Source organism: Dendrobates tinctorius, unplaced genomic scaffold (assembly GCF_039654945.1).
Source record: "Dendrobates tinctorius isolate UK_male_01 unplaced genomic scaffold, ASM3965494v1 ptg000062l, whole genome shotgun sequence".
NCBI lineage: Eukaryota > Metazoa > Chordata > Amphibia > Anura > Dendrobatidae > Dendrobates > Dendrobates tinctorius.
This window is the reverse complement of record NW_027361730.1, coordinates 41,247,498-41,264,267: the sequence shown is the minus strand read 5'-3', so window position 1 is coordinate 41,264,267 and position 16,770 is coordinate 41,247,498. Positions and strand designations below refer to the sequence as shown.

At 47.0% G+C, this 16,770-nt stretch overlaps 24 non-coding genes across 24 annotated transcripts; all 24 read right to left on the bottom strand.

The window, feature by feature from the left end:
* Positions 1 to 730: 730 nt before the first annotated feature.
* Positions 731 to 804, bottom strand: TRNAI-AAU (transfer RNA isoleucine (anticodon AAU)). The gene has a single exon. It is a non-coding gene; the product is annotated as a tRNA-Ile (tRNA).
* Positions 805 to 1,042: 238 nt separating this feature from the next.
* On the bottom strand, positions 1,043 to 1,114 carry TRNAD-GUC (transfer RNA aspartic acid (anticodon GUC)). Its single transcript has one exon. It is a non-coding gene; the product is annotated as a tRNA-Asp (tRNA).
* An 874-nt stretch (positions 1,115 to 1,988) lies between these two features.
* On the bottom strand, positions 1,989 to 2,062 carry TRNAI-AAU (transfer RNA isoleucine (anticodon AAU)). The gene has a single exon. It is a non-coding gene; the product is annotated as a tRNA-Ile (tRNA).
* Positions 2,063 to 2,296: 234 nt separating this feature from the next.
* Positions 2,297 to 2,368, bottom strand: TRNAD-GUC (transfer RNA aspartic acid (anticodon GUC)). The gene has a single exon. It is a non-coding gene; the product is annotated as a tRNA-Asp (tRNA).
* An 874-nt stretch (positions 2,369 to 3,242) lies between these two features.
* TRNAI-AAU (transfer RNA isoleucine (anticodon AAU)) lies at positions 3,243 to 3,316 on the bottom strand. Its single transcript has one exon. It is a non-coding gene; the product is annotated as a tRNA-Ile (tRNA).
* A 234-nt stretch (positions 3,317 to 3,550) lies between these two features.
* On the bottom strand, positions 3,551 to 3,622 carry TRNAD-GUC (transfer RNA aspartic acid (anticodon GUC)). Its single transcript has one exon. It is a non-coding gene; the product is annotated as a tRNA-Asp (tRNA).
* Positions 3,623 to 4,496: 874 nt separating this feature from the next.
* Positions 4,497 to 4,570, bottom strand: TRNAI-AAU (transfer RNA isoleucine (anticodon AAU)). Its single transcript has one exon. It is a non-coding gene; the product is annotated as a tRNA-Ile (tRNA).
* Positions 4,571 to 4,804: 234 nt separating this feature from the next.
* Positions 4,805 to 4,876, bottom strand: TRNAD-GUC (transfer RNA aspartic acid (anticodon GUC)). Its single transcript has one exon. It is a non-coding gene; the product is annotated as a tRNA-Asp (tRNA).
* Positions 4,877 to 5,750: 874 nt separating this feature from the next.
* Positions 5,751 to 5,824, bottom strand: TRNAI-AAU (transfer RNA isoleucine (anticodon AAU)). Its single transcript has one exon. It is a non-coding gene; the product is annotated as a tRNA-Ile (tRNA).
* A 234-nt stretch (positions 5,825 to 6,058) lies between these two features.
* Positions 6,059 to 6,130, bottom strand: TRNAD-GUC (transfer RNA aspartic acid (anticodon GUC)). The gene has a single exon. It is a non-coding gene; the product is annotated as a tRNA-Asp (tRNA).
* Positions 6,131 to 7,004: 874 nt separating this feature from the next.
* TRNAI-AAU (transfer RNA isoleucine (anticodon AAU)) lies at positions 7,005 to 7,078 on the bottom strand. The gene has a single exon. It is a non-coding gene; the product is annotated as a tRNA-Ile (tRNA).
* A 1,183-nt stretch (positions 7,079 to 8,261) lies between these two features.
* TRNAI-AAU (transfer RNA isoleucine (anticodon AAU)) lies at positions 8,262 to 8,335 on the bottom strand. Its single transcript has one exon. It is a non-coding gene; the product is annotated as a tRNA-Ile (tRNA).
* A 237-nt stretch (positions 8,336 to 8,572) lies between these two features.
* TRNAD-GUC (transfer RNA aspartic acid (anticodon GUC)) lies at positions 8,573 to 8,644 on the bottom strand. The gene has a single exon. It is a non-coding gene; the product is annotated as a tRNA-Asp (tRNA).
* Positions 8,645 to 9,518: 874 nt separating this feature from the next.
* Positions 9,519 to 9,592, bottom strand: TRNAI-AAU (transfer RNA isoleucine (anticodon AAU)). The gene has a single exon. It is a non-coding gene; the product is annotated as a tRNA-Ile (tRNA).
* A 236-nt stretch (positions 9,593 to 9,828) lies between these two features.
* TRNAD-GUC (transfer RNA aspartic acid (anticodon GUC)) lies at positions 9,829 to 9,900 on the bottom strand. Its single transcript has one exon. It is a non-coding gene; the product is annotated as a tRNA-Asp (tRNA).
* Positions 9,901 to 10,774: 874 nt separating this feature from the next.
* TRNAI-AAU (transfer RNA isoleucine (anticodon AAU)) lies at positions 10,775 to 10,848 on the bottom strand. Its single transcript has one exon. It is a non-coding gene; the product is annotated as a tRNA-Ile (tRNA).
* Positions 10,849 to 12,028: 1,180 nt separating this feature from the next.
* On the bottom strand, positions 12,029 to 12,102 carry TRNAI-AAU (transfer RNA isoleucine (anticodon AAU)). The gene has a single exon. It is a non-coding gene; the product is annotated as a tRNA-Ile (tRNA).
* Positions 12,103 to 12,341: 239 nt separating this feature from the next.
* TRNAD-GUC (transfer RNA aspartic acid (anticodon GUC)) lies at positions 12,342 to 12,413 on the bottom strand. Its single transcript has one exon. It is a non-coding gene; the product is annotated as a tRNA-Asp (tRNA).
* An 874-nt stretch (positions 12,414 to 13,287) lies between these two features.
* On the bottom strand, positions 13,288 to 13,361 carry TRNAI-AAU (transfer RNA isoleucine (anticodon AAU)). Its single transcript has one exon. It is a non-coding gene; the product is annotated as a tRNA-Ile (tRNA).
* A 236-nt stretch (positions 13,362 to 13,597) lies between these two features.
* On the bottom strand, positions 13,598 to 13,669 carry TRNAD-GUC (transfer RNA aspartic acid (anticodon GUC)). The gene has a single exon. It is a non-coding gene; the product is annotated as a tRNA-Asp (tRNA).
* An 874-nt stretch (positions 13,670 to 14,543) lies between these two features.
* On the bottom strand, positions 14,544 to 14,617 carry TRNAI-AAU (transfer RNA isoleucine (anticodon AAU)). The gene has a single exon. It is a non-coding gene; the product is annotated as a tRNA-Ile (tRNA).
* A 234-nt stretch (positions 14,618 to 14,851) lies between these two features.
* TRNAD-GUC (transfer RNA aspartic acid (anticodon GUC)) lies at positions 14,852 to 14,923 on the bottom strand. Its single transcript has one exon. It is a non-coding gene; the product is annotated as a tRNA-Asp (tRNA).
* Positions 14,924 to 15,797: 874 nt separating this feature from the next.
* Positions 15,798 to 15,871, bottom strand: TRNAI-AAU (transfer RNA isoleucine (anticodon AAU)). Its single transcript has one exon. It is a non-coding gene; the product is annotated as a tRNA-Ile (tRNA).
* Positions 15,872 to 16,105: 234 nt separating this feature from the next.
* On the bottom strand, positions 16,106 to 16,177 carry TRNAD-GUC (transfer RNA aspartic acid (anticodon GUC)). Its single transcript has one exon. It is a non-coding gene; the product is annotated as a tRNA-Asp (tRNA).
* Between the last annotated feature and the right edge of the window lie 593 nt (positions 16,178 to 16,770).

Genomic DNA, 16,770 nt, shown 5'->3' with positions numbered 1-16,770 from the left:
CATTTTGCCCTCACTGGCCAGAGTCAGTGCTCCTTTGGATGAGAGAAATGGGCCAGCCAGCAGACATCCGAATGATGGCAAAGCTGTCTATAGTGTCTGGGAGATTTAGTCAAACTTTTGCTCGGCTGACAACTATGGCCTCATTCACACAGCGGTTTTTTCTAGGCAGCACACTGACCCTAGAAGGATCTAGTGTCCTTAACAAGGGCGAAGAGATAGTAGAAGTGGTTATTAGCCATTTTTACCCTACATACAGGAGCCTCAATACTGAATAGAAGCAGGAAGTAGCGCAAATAAACTTTGACATCCAGGTACCTTTATAGATGATGTTTGCTCTTATTGGAGTCTTTCTCATCCTTTTTGTTTCCATCTGTTCTAGATGCCATGATAACTTTGGACATGCTCTGCTCATCTCTGCAGACAATTCCCTCTTCTCCGCTCTTCTGCAGGACATGTCGATGGGGTGTCCTTGAATAGCAAGGACACCGTGTAGTTTATCAACAATGACACAAATGTCAACAGCAAAATCCACACCAACTATAGTTAGTAAATGCCTGCTACAGGCTTCAATTAACACCACAACATAGAGACAACTACTTCTGCAAATCAGTTAGGCACACGATTCGAGACGGTAAACACTGTGAGCAAAATGCGGAATCGGAAGAAACCAGCTTCAGCATCGATCTACCTGGGATGAAACTAGTGAACATGACCTCTAAAAAGCTGCTCCTGGCCCGTACGGGGATCGAACCCGCGACCTTGGCGTTATTAGCACCACGCTCTAACCAACTGAGCTAACCGGCCATGGGTGTGGCATTACGTCCCTGCCGGGAAAAAAATGGAAAGCTGTACGAGCGCGATCCTTTTTTTTTTTTTTTAGGGGGGGGGGGGGGGGATGGATTTAGCACACATGTAGGGACTTTTGGTGGTAGACGCATATGTAACGCGTGACAGTCGAACAATAAAAGATCAAAAGCTCCTGCTTATGAAGATATTGCCGGATCAATCAGGTTCACGTAGCAGTGGCAAGAACATAAGAAACCTCCCCGTCGGGGAATCGAACCCCGGTCTCCCGCGTGACAGGCGGGGATACTCACCACTATACTAACGAGGATTGGCTGCGTCGAAACCTCTGACATCACACTCCGAGAAAGTGCACACGAGGCATGTGAGTGCTCAGAGGATCCACTGTGGGCCCTGCTCATTTTTCCTTTTTTGCACTTTCAGATAAGAGAGGTGAGACTGTGAAGAAAACTGCCATTTTGCCCTCACTGGCCAGAGTCAGTGCTCCTTTGGATGAGAGAAATGGGCCAGCCAGCAGACATCCGAATGATGGCAAAGCTGTCTATAGTGTCTGGGAGATTTAGTCAAACTTTTGCTCGGCTGACAACTATGGCCTCATTCACACAGCGGTTTTTTCTAGGCAGCACACTGACCCTAGAAGGATCTAGTGTCCTTAACAAGGGCGAAGAGATAGTAGAAGTGGTTATTAGCCATTTTTACCCTACATACAGGAGCCTCAATACTGAATAGAAGCAGGAAGTAGCGCAAATAAACTTTGACATCCAGGTACCTTTATAGATGATGTTTGCTCTTATTGGAGTCTTTCTCATCCTTTTTGTTTCCATCTGTTCTAGATGCCATGATAACTTTGGACATGCTCTGCTCATCTCTGCAGACAATTCCCTCTTCTCCGCTCTTCTGCAGGACATGTCGATGGGGTGTCCTTGAATAGCAAGGACACCGTGTAGTTTATCAACAATGACACAAATGTCAACAGCAAAATCCACACCAACTATAGTTAGTAAATGCCTGCTACAGGCTTCAATTAACACCACAACATAGAGACAACTACTTCTGCAAATCAGTTAGGCACACGATTCGAGACGGTAAACACTGTGAGCAAAATGCGGAATCGGAAGAAACCAGCTTCAGCATCGATCTACCTGGGATGAAACTAGTGAACATGACCTCTAAAAAGCTGCTCCTGGCCCGTACGGGGATCGAACCCGCGACCTTGGCGTTATTAGCACCACGCTCTAACCAACTGAGCTAACCGGCCATGGGTGTGGCATTACGTCCCTGCAGGGAAAAAAATGGAAAGCTGTACGAGCGCGATCCTTTTTTTTTTTTTTTAGGGGGGGGGGGGATGGATTTAGCACACATGTAGGGACTTTTGGTGGTAGACGCATATGTAACGCGTGACAGTCGAACAATAAAAGATCAAAAGCTCCTGCTTATGAAGATATTGCCGGATCAATCAGGTTCACGTAGCAGTGGCAAGGACATAAGAAACCTCCCCGTCGGGGAATCGAACCCCGGTCTCCCGCGTGACAGGCGGGGATACTCACCACTATACTAACGAGGATTGGCTGCGTCGAAACCTCTGACATCACACTCCGAGAAAGTGCACACGAGGCATGTGAGTGCTCAGAGGATCCACTGTGGGCCCTGCTCATTTTTCCTTTTTTGCACTTTCAGATAAGAGAGGTGAGACTGTGAAGAAAACTGCCATTTTGCCCTCACTGGCCAGAGTCAGTGCTCCTTTGGATGAGAGAAATGGGCCAGCCAGCAGACATCCGAATGATGGCAAAGCTGTCTATAGTGTCTGGGAGATTTAGTCAAACTTTTGCTCGGCTGACAACTATGGCCTCATTCACACAGCGGTTTTTTCTAGGCAGCACACTGACCCTAGAAGGATCTAGTGTCCTTAACAAGGGCGAAGAGATAGTAGAAGTGGTTATTAGCCATTTTTACCCTACATACAGGAGCCTCAATACTGAATAGAAGCAGGAAGTAGCGCAAATAAACTTTGACATCCAGGTACCTTTATAGATGATGTTTGCTCTTATTGGAGTCTTTCTCATCCTTTTTGTTTCCATCTGTTCTAGATGCCATGATAACTTTGGACATGCTCTGCTCATCTCTGCAGACAATTCCCTCTTCTCCGCTCTTCTGCAGGACATGTCGATGGGGTGTCCTTGAATAGCAAGGACACCGTGTAGTTTATCAACAATGACACAAATGTCAACAGCAAAATCCACACCAACTATAGTTAGTAAATGCCTGCTACAGGCTTCAATTAACACCACAACATAGAGACAACTACTTCTGCAAATCAGTTAGGCACACGATTCGAGACGGTAAACACTGTGAGCAAAATGCGGAATCGGAAGAAACCAGCTTCAGCATCGATCTACCTGGGATGAAACTAGTGAACATGACCTCTAAAAAGCTGCTCCTGGCCCGTACGGGGATCGAACCCGCGACCTTGGCGTTATTAGCACCACGCTCTAACCAACTGAGCTAACCGGCCATGGGTGTGGCATTACGTCCCTGCCGGGAAAAAAATGGAAAGCTGTACGAGCGCGATCCTTTTTTTTTTTTTTTAGGGGGGGGGGGGATGGATTTAGCACACATGTAGGGACTTTTGGTGGTAGACGCATATGTAACGCGTGACAGTCGAACAATAAAAGATCAAAAGCTCCTGCTTATGAAGATATTGCCGGATCAATCAGGTTCACGTAGCAGTGGCAAGGACATAAGAAACCTCCCCGTCGGGGAATCGAACCCCGGTCTCCCGCGTGACAGGCGGGGATACTCACCACTATACTAACGAGGATTGGCTGCGTCGAAACCTCTGACATCACACTCCGAGAAAGTGCACACGAGGCATGTGAGTGCTCAGAGGATCCACTGTGGGCCCTGCTCATTTTTCCTTTTTTGCACTTTCAGATAAGAGAGGTGAGACTGTGAAGAAAACTGCCATTTTGCCCTCACTGGCCAGAGTCAGTGCTCCTTTGGATGAGAGAAATGGGCCAGCCAGCAGACATCCGAATGATGGCAAAGCTGTCTATAGTGTCTGGGAGATTTAGTCAAACTTTTGCTCGGCTGACAACTATGGCCTCATTCACACAGCGGTTTTTTCTAGGCAGCACACTGACCCTAGAAGGATCTAGTGTCCTTAACAAGGGCGAAGAGATAGTAGAAGTGGTTATTAGCCATTTTTACCCTACATACAGGAGCCTCAATACTGAATAGAAGCAGGAAGTAGCGCAAATAAACTTTGACATCCAGGTACCTTTATAGATGATGTTTGCTCTTATTGGAGTCTTTCTCATCCTTTTTGTTTCCATCTGTTCTAGATGCCATGATAACTTTGGACATGCTCTGCTCATCTCTGCAGACAATTCCCTCTTCTCCGCTCTTCTGCAGGACATGTCGATGGGGTGTCCTTGAATAGCAAGGACACCGTGTAGTTTATCAACAATGACACAAATGTCAACAGCAAAATCCACACCAACTATAGTTAGTAAATGCCTGCTACAGGCTTCAATTAACACCACAACATAGAGACAACTACTTCTGCAAATCAGTTAGGCACACGATTCGAGACGGTAAACACTGTGAGCAAAATGCGGAATCGGAAGAAACCAGCTTCAGCATCGATCTACCTGGGATGAAACTAGTGAACATGACCTCTAAAAAGCTGCTCCTGGCCCGTACGGGGATCGAACCCGCGACCTTGGCGTTATTAGCACCACGCTCTAACCAACTGAGCTAACCGGCCATGGGTGTGGCATTACGTCCCTGCAGGGAAAAAAATGGAAAGCTGTACGAGCGCGATCCTTTTTTTTTTTTTTTTAGGGGGGGGGGGATGGATTTAGCACACATGTAGGGACTTTTGGTGGTAGACGCATATGTAACGCGTGACAGTCGAACAATAAAAGATCAAAAGCTCCTGCTTATGAAGATATTGCCGGATCAATCAGGTTCACGTAGCAGTGGCAAGGACATAAGAAACCTCCCCGTCGGGGAATCGAACCCCGGTCTCCCGCGTGACAGGCGGGGATACTCACCACTATACTAACGAGGATTGGCTGCGTCGAAACCTCTGACATCACACTCCGAGAAAGTGCACACGAGGCATGTGAGTGCTCAGAGGATCCACTGTGGGCCCTGCTCATTTTTCCTTTTTTGCACTTTCAGATAAGAGAGGTGAGACTGTGAAGAAAACTGCCATTTTGCCCTCACTGGCCAGAGTCAGTGCTCCTTTGGATGAGAGAAATGGGCCAGCCAGCAGACATCCGAATGATGGCAAAGCTGTCTATAGTGTCTGGGAGATTTAGTCAAACTTTTGCTCGGCTGACAACTATGGCCTCATTCACACAGCGGTTTTTTCTAGGCAGCACACTGACCCTAGAAGGATCTAGTGTCCTTAACAAGGGCGAAGAGATAGTAGAAGTGGTTATTAGCCATTTTTACCCTACATACAGGAGCCTCAATACTGAATAGAAGCAGGAAGTAGCGCAAATAAACTTTGACATCCAGGTACCTTTATAGATGATGTTTGCTCTTATTGGAGTCTTTCTCATCCTTTTTGTTTCCATCTGTTCTAGATGCCATGATAACTTTGGACATGCTCTGCTCATCTCTGCAGACAATTCCCTCTTCTCCGCTCTTCTGCAGGACATGTCGATGGGGTGTCCTTGAATAGCAAGGACACCGTGTAGTTTATCAACAATGACACAAATGTCAACAGCAAAATCCACACCAACTATAGTTAGTAAATGCCTGCTACAGGCTTCAATTAACACCACAACATAGAGACAACTACTTCTGCAAATCAGTTAGGCACACGATTCGAGACGGTAAACACTGTGAGCAAAATGCGGAATCGGAAGAAACCAGCTTCAGCATCGATCTACCTGGGATGAAACTAGTGAACATGACCTCTAAAAAGCTGCTCCTGGCCCGTACGGGGATCGAACCCGCGACCTTGGCGTTATTAGCACCACGCTCTAACCAACTGAGCTAACCGGCCATGGGTGTGGCATTACGTCCCTGCCGGGAAAAAAATGGAAAGCTGTACGAGCGCGATCCTTTTTTTTTTTTTTTAGGGGGGGGGGGGATGGATTTAGCACACATGTAGGGACTTTTGGTGGTAGACGCATATGTAACGCGTGACAGTCGAACAATAAAAGATCAAAAGCTCCTGCTTATGAAGATATTGCCGGATCAATCAGGTTCACGTAGCAGTGGCAAGGACATAAGAAACCTCCCCGTCGGGGAATCGAACCCCGGTCTCCCGCGTGACAGGCGGGGATACTCACCACTATACTAACGAGGATTGGCTGCGTCGAAACCTCTGACATCACACTCCGAGAAAGTGCACACGAGGCATGTGAGTGCTCAGAGGATCCACTGTGGGCCCTGCTCATTTTTACTTTTTTGCACTTTCAGATAAGAGAGGTGAGACTGTGAAGAAAACTGCCATTTTGCCCTCACTGGCCAGAGTCAGTGCTCCTTTGGATGAGAGAAATGGGCCAGCCAGCAGACATCCGAATGATGGCAAAGCTGTCTATAGTGTCTGGGAGATTTAGTCAAACTTTTGCTCGGCTGACAACTATGGCCTCATTCACACAGCGGTTTTTTCTAGGCAGCACACTGACCCTAGAAGGATCTAGTGTCCTTAACAAGGGCGAAGAGATAGTAGAAGTGGTTATTAGCCATTTTTACCCTACATACAGGAGCCTCAATACTGAATAGAAGCAGGAAGTAGCGCAAATAAACTTTGACATCCAGGTACCTTTATAGATGATGTTTGCTCTTATTGGAGTCTTTCTCATCCTTTTTGTTTCCATCTGTTCTAGATGCCATGATAACTTTGGACATGCTCTGCTCATCTCTGCAGACAATTCCCTCTTCTCCGCTCTTCTGCAGGACATGTCGATGGGGTGTCCTTGAATAGCAAGGACACCGTGTAGTTTATCAACAATGACACAAATGTCAACAGCAAAATCCACACCAACTATAGTTAGTAAATGCCTGCTACAGGCTTCAATTAACACCACAACATAGAGACAACTACTTCTGCAAATCAGTTAGGCACACGATTCGAGACGGTAAACACTGTGAGCAAAATGCGGAATCGGAAGAAACCAGCTTCAGCATCGATCTACCTGGGATGAAACTAGTGAACATGACCTCTAAAAAGCTGCTCCTGGCCCGTACGGGGATCGAACCCGCGACCTTGGCGTTATTAGCACCACGCTCTAACCAACTGAGCTAACCGGCCATGGGTGTGGCATTACGTCCCTGCCGGGAAAAAAATGGAAAGCTGTACGAGCGCGATCCTTTTTTTTTTTTTTTAGGGGGGGGGGGGGGGATGGATTTAGCACACATGTAGGGACTTTTGGTGGTAGACGCATATGTAACGCGTGACAGTCGAACAATAAAAGATCAAAAGCTCCTGCTTATGAAGATATTGCCGGATCAATCAGGTTCACGTAGCAGTGGCAAGGACATAAGAAACCTCCCCGTCGGGGAATCGAACCACGGTCTCCCGCGTGACAGGCGGGGATACTCACCACTATACTAACGAGGATTGGCTGCGTCGAAACCTCTGACATCACACTCCGAGAAAGTGCACACGAGGCATGTGAGTGCTCAGAGGATCCACTGTGGGCCCTGCTCATTTTTCCTTTTTTGCACTTTCAGATAAGAGAGGTGAGACTGTGAAGAAAACTGCCATTTTGCCCTCACTGGCCAGAGTCAGTGCTCCTTTGGATGAGAGAAATGGGCCAGCCAGCAGACATCCGAATGATGGCAAAGCTGTCTATAGTGTCTGGGAGATTTAGTCAAACTTTTGCTCGGCTGACAACTATGGCCTCATTCACACAGCGGTTTTTTCTAGGCAGCACACTGACCCTAGAAGGATCTAGTGTCCTTAACAAGGGCGAAGAGATAGTAGAAGTGGTTATTAGCCATTTTTACCCTACATACAGGAGCCTCAATACTGAATAGAAGCAGGAAGTAGCGCAAATAAACTTTGACATCCAGGTACCTTTATAGATGATGTTTGCTCTTATTGGAGTCTTTCTCATCCTTTTTGTTTCCATCTGTTCTAGATGCCATGATAACTTTGGACATGCTCTGCTCATCTCTGCAGACAATTCCCTCTTCTCCGCTCTTCTGCAGGACATGTCGATGGGGTGTCCTTGAATAGCAAGGACACCGTGTAGTTTATCAACAATGACACAAATGTCAACAGCAAAATCCACACCAACTATAGTTAGTAAATGCCTGCTACAGGCTTCAATTAACACCACAACATAGAGACAACTACTTCTGCAAATCAGTTAGGCACACGATTCGAGACGGTAAACACTGTGAGCAAAATGCGGAATCGGAAGAAACCAGCTTCAGCATCGATCTACCTGGGATGAAACTAGTGAACATGACCTCTAAAAAGCTGCTCCTGGCCCGTACGGGGATCGAACCCGCGACCTTGGCGTTATTAGCACCACGCTCTAACCAACTGAGCTAACCGGCCATGGGTGTGGCATTACGTCCCTGCAGGGAAAAAAATGGAAAGCTGTACGAGCGCGATCCTTTTTTTATTTTTTTAGGGGGGGGGGGGGGGATGGATTTAGCACACATGTAGGGACTTTTGGTGGTAGACGCATATGTAACGCGTGACAGTCGAACAATAAAAGATCAAAAGCTCCTGCTTATGAAGATATTGCCGGATCAATCAGGTTCACGTAGCAGTGGCAAGAACATAAGAAACCTCCCCGTCGGGGAATCGAACCCCGGTCTCCCGCGTGACAGGCGGGGATACTCACCACTATACTAACGAGGATTGGCTGCGTCGAAACCTCTGACATCACACTCCGAGAAAGTGCACACGAGGCATGTGAGTGCTCAGAGGATCCACTGTGGGCCCTGCTCATTTTTCCTTTTTTGCACTTTCAGATAAGAGAGGTGAGACTGTGAAGAAAACTGCCATTTTGCCCTCACTGGCCAGAGTCAGTGCTCCTTTGGATGAGAGAAATGGGCCAGCCAGCAGACATCCGAATGATGGCAAAGCTGTCTATAGTGTCTGGGAGATTTAGTCAAACTTTTGCTCGGCTGACAACTATGGCCTCATTCACACAGCGGTTTTTTCTAGGCAGCACACTGACCCTAGAAGGATCTAGTGTCCTTAACAAGGGCGAAGAGATAGTAGAAGTGGTTATTAGCCATTTTTACCCTACATACAGGAGCCTCAATACTGAATAGAAGCAGGAAGTAGCGCAAATAAACTTTGACATCCAGGTACCTTTATAGATGATGTTTGCTCTTATTGGAGTCTTTCTCATCCTTTTTGTTTCCATCTGTTCTAGATGCCATGATAACTTTGGACATGCTCTGCTCATCTCTGCAGACAATTCCCTCTTCTCCGCTCTTCTGCAGGACATGTCGATGGGGTGTCCTTGAATAGCAAGGACACCGTGTAGTTTATCAACAATGACACAAATGTCAACAGCAAAATCCACACCAACTATAGTTAGTAAATGCCTGCTACAGGCTTCAATTAACACCACAACATAGAGACAACTACTTCTGCAAATCAGTTAGGCACACGATTCGAGACGGTAAACACTGTGAGCAAAATGCGGAATCGGAAGAAACCAGCTTCAGCATCGATCTACCTGGGATGAAACTAGTGAACATGACCTCTAAAAAGCTGCTCCTGGCCCGTACGGGGATCGAACCCGCGACCTTGGCGTTATTAGCACCACGCTCTAACCAACTGAGCTAACCGGCCATGGGTGTGGCATTACGTCCCTGCAGGGAAAAAAATGGAAAGCTGTACGAGCGCGATCCTTTTTTTTTTTTTTTAGGGGGGGGGGGGGGATGGATTTAGCACACATGTAGGGACTTTTGGTGGTAGACGCATATGTAACGCGTGACAGTCGAACAATAAAAGATCAAAAGCTCCTGCTTATGAAGATATTGCCGGATCAATCAGGTTCACGTAGCAGTGGCAAGAACATAAGAAACCTCCCCGTCGGGGAATCGAACCCCGGTCTCCCGCGTGACAGGCGGGGATACTCACCACTATACTAACGAGGATTGGCTGCGTCGAAACCTCTGACATCACACTCCGAGAAAGTGCACACGAGGCATGTGAGTGCTCAGAGGATCCACTGTGGGCCCTGCTCATTTTTCCTTTTTTGCACTTTCAGATAAGAGAGGTGAGACTGTGAAGAAAACTGCCATTTTGCCCTCACTGGCCAGAGTCAGTGCTCCTTTGGATGAGAGAAATGGGCCAGCCAGCAGACATCCGAATGATGGCAAAGCTGTCTATAGTGTCTGGGAGATTTAGTCAAACTTTTGCTCGGCTGACAACTATGGCCTCATTCACACAGCGGTTTTTTCTAGGCAGCACACTGACCCTAGAAGGATCTAGTGTCCTTAACAAGGGCGAAGAGATAGTAGAAGTGGTTATTAGCCATTTTTACCCTACATACAGGAGCCTCAATACTGAATAGAAGCAGGAAGTAGCGCAAATAAACTTTGACATCCAGGTACCTTTATAGATGATGTTTGCTCTTATTGGAGTCTTTCTCATCCTTTTTGTTTCCATCTGTTCTAGATGCCATGATAACTTTGGACATGCTCTGCTCATCTCTGCAGACAATTCCCTCTTCTCCGCTCTTCTGCAGGACATGTCGATGGGGTGTCCTTGAATAGCAAGGACACCGTGTAGTTTATCAACAATGACACAAATGTCAACAGCAAAATCCACACCAACTATAGTTAGTAAATGCCTGCTACAGGCTTCAATTAACACCACAACATAGAGACAACTACTTCTGCAAATCAGTTAGGCACACGATTCGAGACGGTAAACACTGTGAGCAAAATGCGGAATCGGAAGAAACCAGCTTCAGCATCGATCTACCTGGGATGAAACTAGTGAACATGACCTCTAAAAAGCTGCTCCTGGCCCGTACGGGGATCGAACCCGCGACCTTGGCGTTATTAGCACCACGCTCTAACCAACTGAGCTAACCGGCCATGGGTGTGGCATTACGTCCCTGCAGGGAAAAAAATGGAAAGCTGTACGAGCGCGATCCTTTTTTTTTTTTTTTAGGGGGGGGGGGGATGGATTTAGCACACATGTAGGGACTTTTGGTGGTAGACGCATATGTAACGCGTGACAGTCGAACAATAAAAGATCAAAAGCTCCTGCTTATGAAGATATTGCCGGATCAATCAGGTTCACGTAGCAGTGGCAAGGACATAAGAAACCTCACCGTCGGGGAATCGAACCCCGGTCTCCCGCGTGACATGCGGGGATACTCACCACTATACTAACGAGGATTGGCTGCGTCAAAACCTCTGACATCACACTCCGAGAAAGTGCACACGAGGCATGTGAGTGCTCAGAGGATCCACTGTGGGCCCTGCTCATTTTTCCTTTTTTGCACTTTCAGATAAGAGAGGTGAGACTGTGAAGAAAACTGCCATTTTGCCCTCACTGGCCAGAGTCAGTGCTCCTTTGGATGAGAGAAATGGGCCAGCCAGCAGACATCCGAATGATGGCAAAGCTGTCTATAGTGTCTGGGAGATTTAGTCAAACTTTTGCTCGGCTGACAACTATGGCCTCATTCACACAGCGGTTTTTTCTAGGCAGCACACTGACCCTAGAAGGATCTAGTGTCCTTAACAAGGGCGAAGAGATAGTAGAAGTGGTTATTAGCCATTTTTACCCTACATACAGGAGCCTCAATACTGAATAGAAGCAGGAAGTAGCGCAAATAAACTTTGACATCCAGGTACCTTTATAGATGATGTTTGCTCTTATTGGAGTCTTTCTCATCCTTTTTGTTTCCATCTGTTCTAGATGCCATGATAACTTTGGACATGCTCTGCTCATCTCTGCAGACAATTCCCTCTTCTCCGCTCTTCTGCAGGACATGTCGATGGGGTGTCCCTGAATAGCAAGGACACCTTGTAGTTTATCAACAATGACACAAATGTCAACAGCAAAATCCACACCAACTATAGTTAGTAAATGCCTGCTACAGGCTTCAATTAACACCACAACATAGAGACAACTACTTCTGCAAATCAGTTAGGCACACGATTCGAGACGGTAAACACTGTGAGCAAAATGCGGAATCGGAAGAAACCAGCTTCAGCATCGATCTACCTGGGATGAAACTAGTGAACATGACCTCTAAAAAGCTGCTCCTGGCCCGTACGGGGATCGAACCCGCGACCTTGGCGTTATTAGCACCACGCTCTAACCAACTGAGCTAACCGGCCATGGGTGTGGCATTACGTCCCTGCCGGGAAAAAAATGGAAAGCTGTACGAGCGCGATCCTTTTTTTTTTTTTTTAGGGGGGGGGGGGGGGGGATGGATTTAGCACACATGTAGGGACTTTTGGTGGTAGACGCATATGTAACGCGTGACAGTCGAACAATAAAAGATCAAAAGCTCCTGCTTATGAAGATATTGCCGGATCAATCAGGTTCACGTAGCAGTGGCAAGAACATAAGAAACCTCCCCGTCGGGGAATCGAACCCCGGTCTCCCGCGTGACAGGCGGGGATACTCACCACTATACTAACGAGGATTGGCTGCGTCGAAACCTCTGACATCACACTCCGAGAAAGTGCACACGAGGCATGTGAGTGCTCAGAGGATCCACTGTGGGCCCTGCTCATTTTTCCTTTTTTGCACTTTCAGATAAGAGAGGTGAGACTGTGAAGAAAACTGCCATTTTGCCCTCACTGGCCAGAGTCAGTGCTCCTTTGGATGAGAGAAATGGGCCAGCCAGCAGACATCCGAATGATGGCAAAGCTGTCTATAGTGTCTGGGAGATTTAGTCAAACTTTTGCTCGGCTGACAACTATGGCCTCATTCACACAGCGGTTTTTTCTAGGCAGCACACTGACCCTAGAAGGATCTAGTGTCCTTAACAAGGGCGAAGAGATAGTAGAAGTGGTTATTAGCCATTTTTACCCTACATACAGGAGCCTCAATACTGAATAGAAGCAGGAAGTAGCGCAAATAAACTTTGACATCCAGGTACCTTTATAGATGATGTTTGCTCTTATTGGAGTCTTTCTCATCCTTTTTGTTTCCATCTGTTCTAGATGCCATGATAACTTTGGACATGCTCTGCTCATCTCTGCAGACAATTCCCTCTTCTCCGCTCTTCTGCAGGACATGTCGATGGGGTGTCCTTGAATAGCAAGGACACCGTGTAGTTTATCAACAATGACACAAATGTCAACAGCAAAATCCACACCAACTATAGTTAGTAAATGCCTGCTACAGGCTTCAATTAACACCACAACATAGAGACAACTACTTCTGCAAATCAGTTAGGCACACGATTCGAGACGGTAAACACTGTGAGCAAAATGCGGAATCGGAAGAAACCAGCTTCAGCATCGATCTACCTGGGATGAAACTAGTGAACATGACCTCTAAAAAGCTGCTCCTGGCCCGTACGGGGATCGAACCCGCGACCTTGGCGTTATTAGCACCACGCTCTAACCAACTGAGCTAACCGGCCATGGGTGTGGCATTACGTCCCTGCCGGGAAAAAAATGGAAAGCTGTACGAGCGCGATCCTTTTTTTTTTTTTTTTAGGGGGGGGGGGGGATGGATTTAGCACACATGTAGGGACTTTTGGTGGTAGACGCATATGTAACGCGTGACAGTCGAACAATAAAAGATCAAAAGCTCCTGCTTATGAAGATATTGCCGGATCAATCAGGTTCACGTAGCAGTGGCAAGAACATAAGAAACCTCCCCGTCGGGGAATCGAACCCCGGTCTCCCGCGTGACAGGCGGGGATACTCACCACTATACTAACGAGGATTGGCTGCGTCGAAACCTCTGACATCACACTCCGAGAAAGTGCACACGAGGCATGTGAGTGCTCAGAGGATCCACTGTGGGCCCTGCTCATTTTTCCTTTTTTGCACTTTCAGATAAGAGAGGTGAGACTGTGAAGAAAACTGCCATTTTGCCCTCACTGGCCAGAGTTAGTGCTCCTTTGGATGAGAGAAATGGGCCAGCCAGCAGACATCCGAATGATGGCAAAGCTGTCTATAGTGTCTGGGAGATTTAGTCAAACTTTTGCTCGGCTGACAACTATGGCCTCATTCACACAGCGGTTTTTTCTAGGCAGCACACTGACCCTAGAAGGATCTAGTGTCCTTAACAAGGGCGAAGAGATAGTAGAAGTGGTTATTAGCCATTTTTACCCTACATACAGGAGCCTCAATACTGAATAGAAGCAGGAAGTAGCGCAAATAAACTTTGACATCCAGGTACCTTTATAGATGATGTTTGCTCTTATTGGAGTCTTTCTCATCCTTTTTGTTTCCATCTGTTCTAGATGCCATGATAACTTTGGACATGCTCTGCTCATCTCTGCAGACAATTCCCTCTTCTCCGCTCTTCTGCAGGACATGTCGATGGGGTGTCCTTGAATAGCAAGGACACCGTGTAGTTTATCAACAATGACACAAATGTCAACAGCAAAATCCACACCAACTATAGTTAGTAAATGCCTGCTACAGGCTTCAATTAACACCACAACATAGAGACAACTACTTCTGCAAATCAGTTAGGCACACGATTCGAGACGGTAAACACTGTGAGCAAAATGCGGAATCGGAAGAAACCAGCTTCAGCATCGATCTACCTGGGATGAAACTAGTGAACATGACCTCTAAAAAGCTGCTCCTGGCCCGTACGGGGATCGAACCCGCGACCTTGGCGTTATTAGCACCACGCTCTAACCAACTGAGCTAACCGGCCATGGGTGTGGCATTACGTCCCTGCAGGGAAAAAAATGGAAAGCTGTACGAGCGCGATCCTTTTTTTTTTTTTTTAGGGGGGGGGGGGATGGATTTAGCACACATGTAGGGACTTTTGGTGGTAGACGCATATGTAACGCGTGACAGTCGAACAATAAAAGATCAAAAGCTCCTGCTTATGAAGATATTGCCGGATCAATCAGGTTCACGTAGCAGTGGCAAGGACATAAGAAACCTCCCCGTCGGGGAATCGAACCCCGGTCTCCCGCGTGACAGGCGGGGATACTCACCACTATACTAACGAGGATTGGCTGCGTCGAAACCTCTGACATCACACTCCGAGAAAGTGCACACGAGGCATGTGAGTGCTCAGAGGATCCACTGTGGGCCCTGCTCATTTTTCCTTTTTTGCACTTTCAGATAAGAGAGGTGAGACTGTGAAGAAAACTGCCATTTTGCCCTCACTGGCCAGAGTCAGTGCTCCTTTGGATGAGAGAAATGGGCCAGCCAGCAGACATCCGAATGATGGCAAAGCTGTCTATAGTGTCTGGGAGATTTAGTCAAACTTTTGCTCGGCTGACAACTATGGCCTCATTCACACAGCGGTTTTTTCTAGGCAGCACACTGACCCTAGAAGGATCTAGTGTCCTTAACAAGGGCGAAGAGATAGTAGAAGTGGTTATTAGCCATTTTTACCCTACATACAGGAGCCTCAATACTGAATAGAAGCAGGAAGTAGCGCAAATAAACTTTGACATCCAGGTACCTTTATAGATGATGTTTGCTCTTATTGGAGTCTTTCTCATCCTTTTTGTTTCCATCTGTTCTAGATGCCATGATAACTTTGGACATGCTCTGCTCATCTCTGCAGACAATTCCCTCTTCTCCGCTCTTCTGCAGGACATGTCGATGGGGTGTCCTTGAATAGCAAGGACACCGTGTAGTTTATCAACAATGACACAAATGTCAACAGCAAAATCCACACCAACTATAGTTAGTAAATGCCTGCTACAGGCTTCAATTAACACCACAACATAGAGACAACTACTTCTGCAAATCAGTTAGGCACACGATTCGAGACGGTAAACACTGTGAGCAAAATGCGGAATCGGAAGAAACCAGCTTCAGCATCGATCTACCTGGGATGAAACTAGTGAACATGACCTCTAAAAAGCTGCTCCTGGCCCGTACGGGGATCGAACCCGCGACCTTGGCGTTATTAGCACCACGCTCTAACCAACTGAGCTAACCGGCCATGGGTGTGGCATTACGTCCCTGCAGGGAAAAAAATGGAAAGCTGTACGAGCGCGATCCTTTTTTTTTTTTTTTAGGGGGGGGGGGGATGGATTTAGCACACATGTAGGGACTTTTGGTGGTAGACGCATATGTAACGCGTGACAGTCGAACAATAAAAGATCAAAAGCTCCTGCTTATGAAGATATTGCCGGATCAATCAGGTTCACGTAGCAGTGGCAAGAACATAAGAAACCTCCCCGTCGGGGAATCGAACCCCGGTCTCCCGCGTGACAGGCGGGGATACTCACCACTATACTAACGAGGATTGGCTGCGTCGAAACCTCTGACATCACACTCCGAGAAAGTGCACACGAGGCATGTGAGTGCTCAGAGGATCCACTGTGGGCCCTGCTCATTTTTCCTTTTTTGCACTTTCAGATAAGAGAGGTGAGACTGTGAAGAAAACTGCCATTTTGCCCTCACTGGCCAGAGTCAGTGCTCCTTTGGATGAGAGAAATGGGCCAGCCAGCAGACATCCGAATGATGGCAAAGCTGTCTATAGTGTCTGGGAGATTTAGTCAAACTTTTGCTCGGCTGACAACTATGGCCTCATTCACACAGCGGTTTTTTCTAGGCAGCACACTGACCCTAGAAGGATCTAGTGTCCTTAACAAGGGCGAAGAGATAGTAGAAGTGGTTATTAGCCATTTTTACCCTACATACAGGAGCCTCAATACTGAATAGAAGCAGGAAGTAGCGCAAATAAACTTTGACATCCAGGTACCTTTATAGATGATGTTTGCTCTTATTGGAGTCTTTCTCATCCTTTTTGTTTCCATCTGTTCTAGATGCCATGATAACTTTGGACATGCTCTGCTCATCTCTGCAGACAATTCCCTCTTCTCCGCTCTTCTGCAG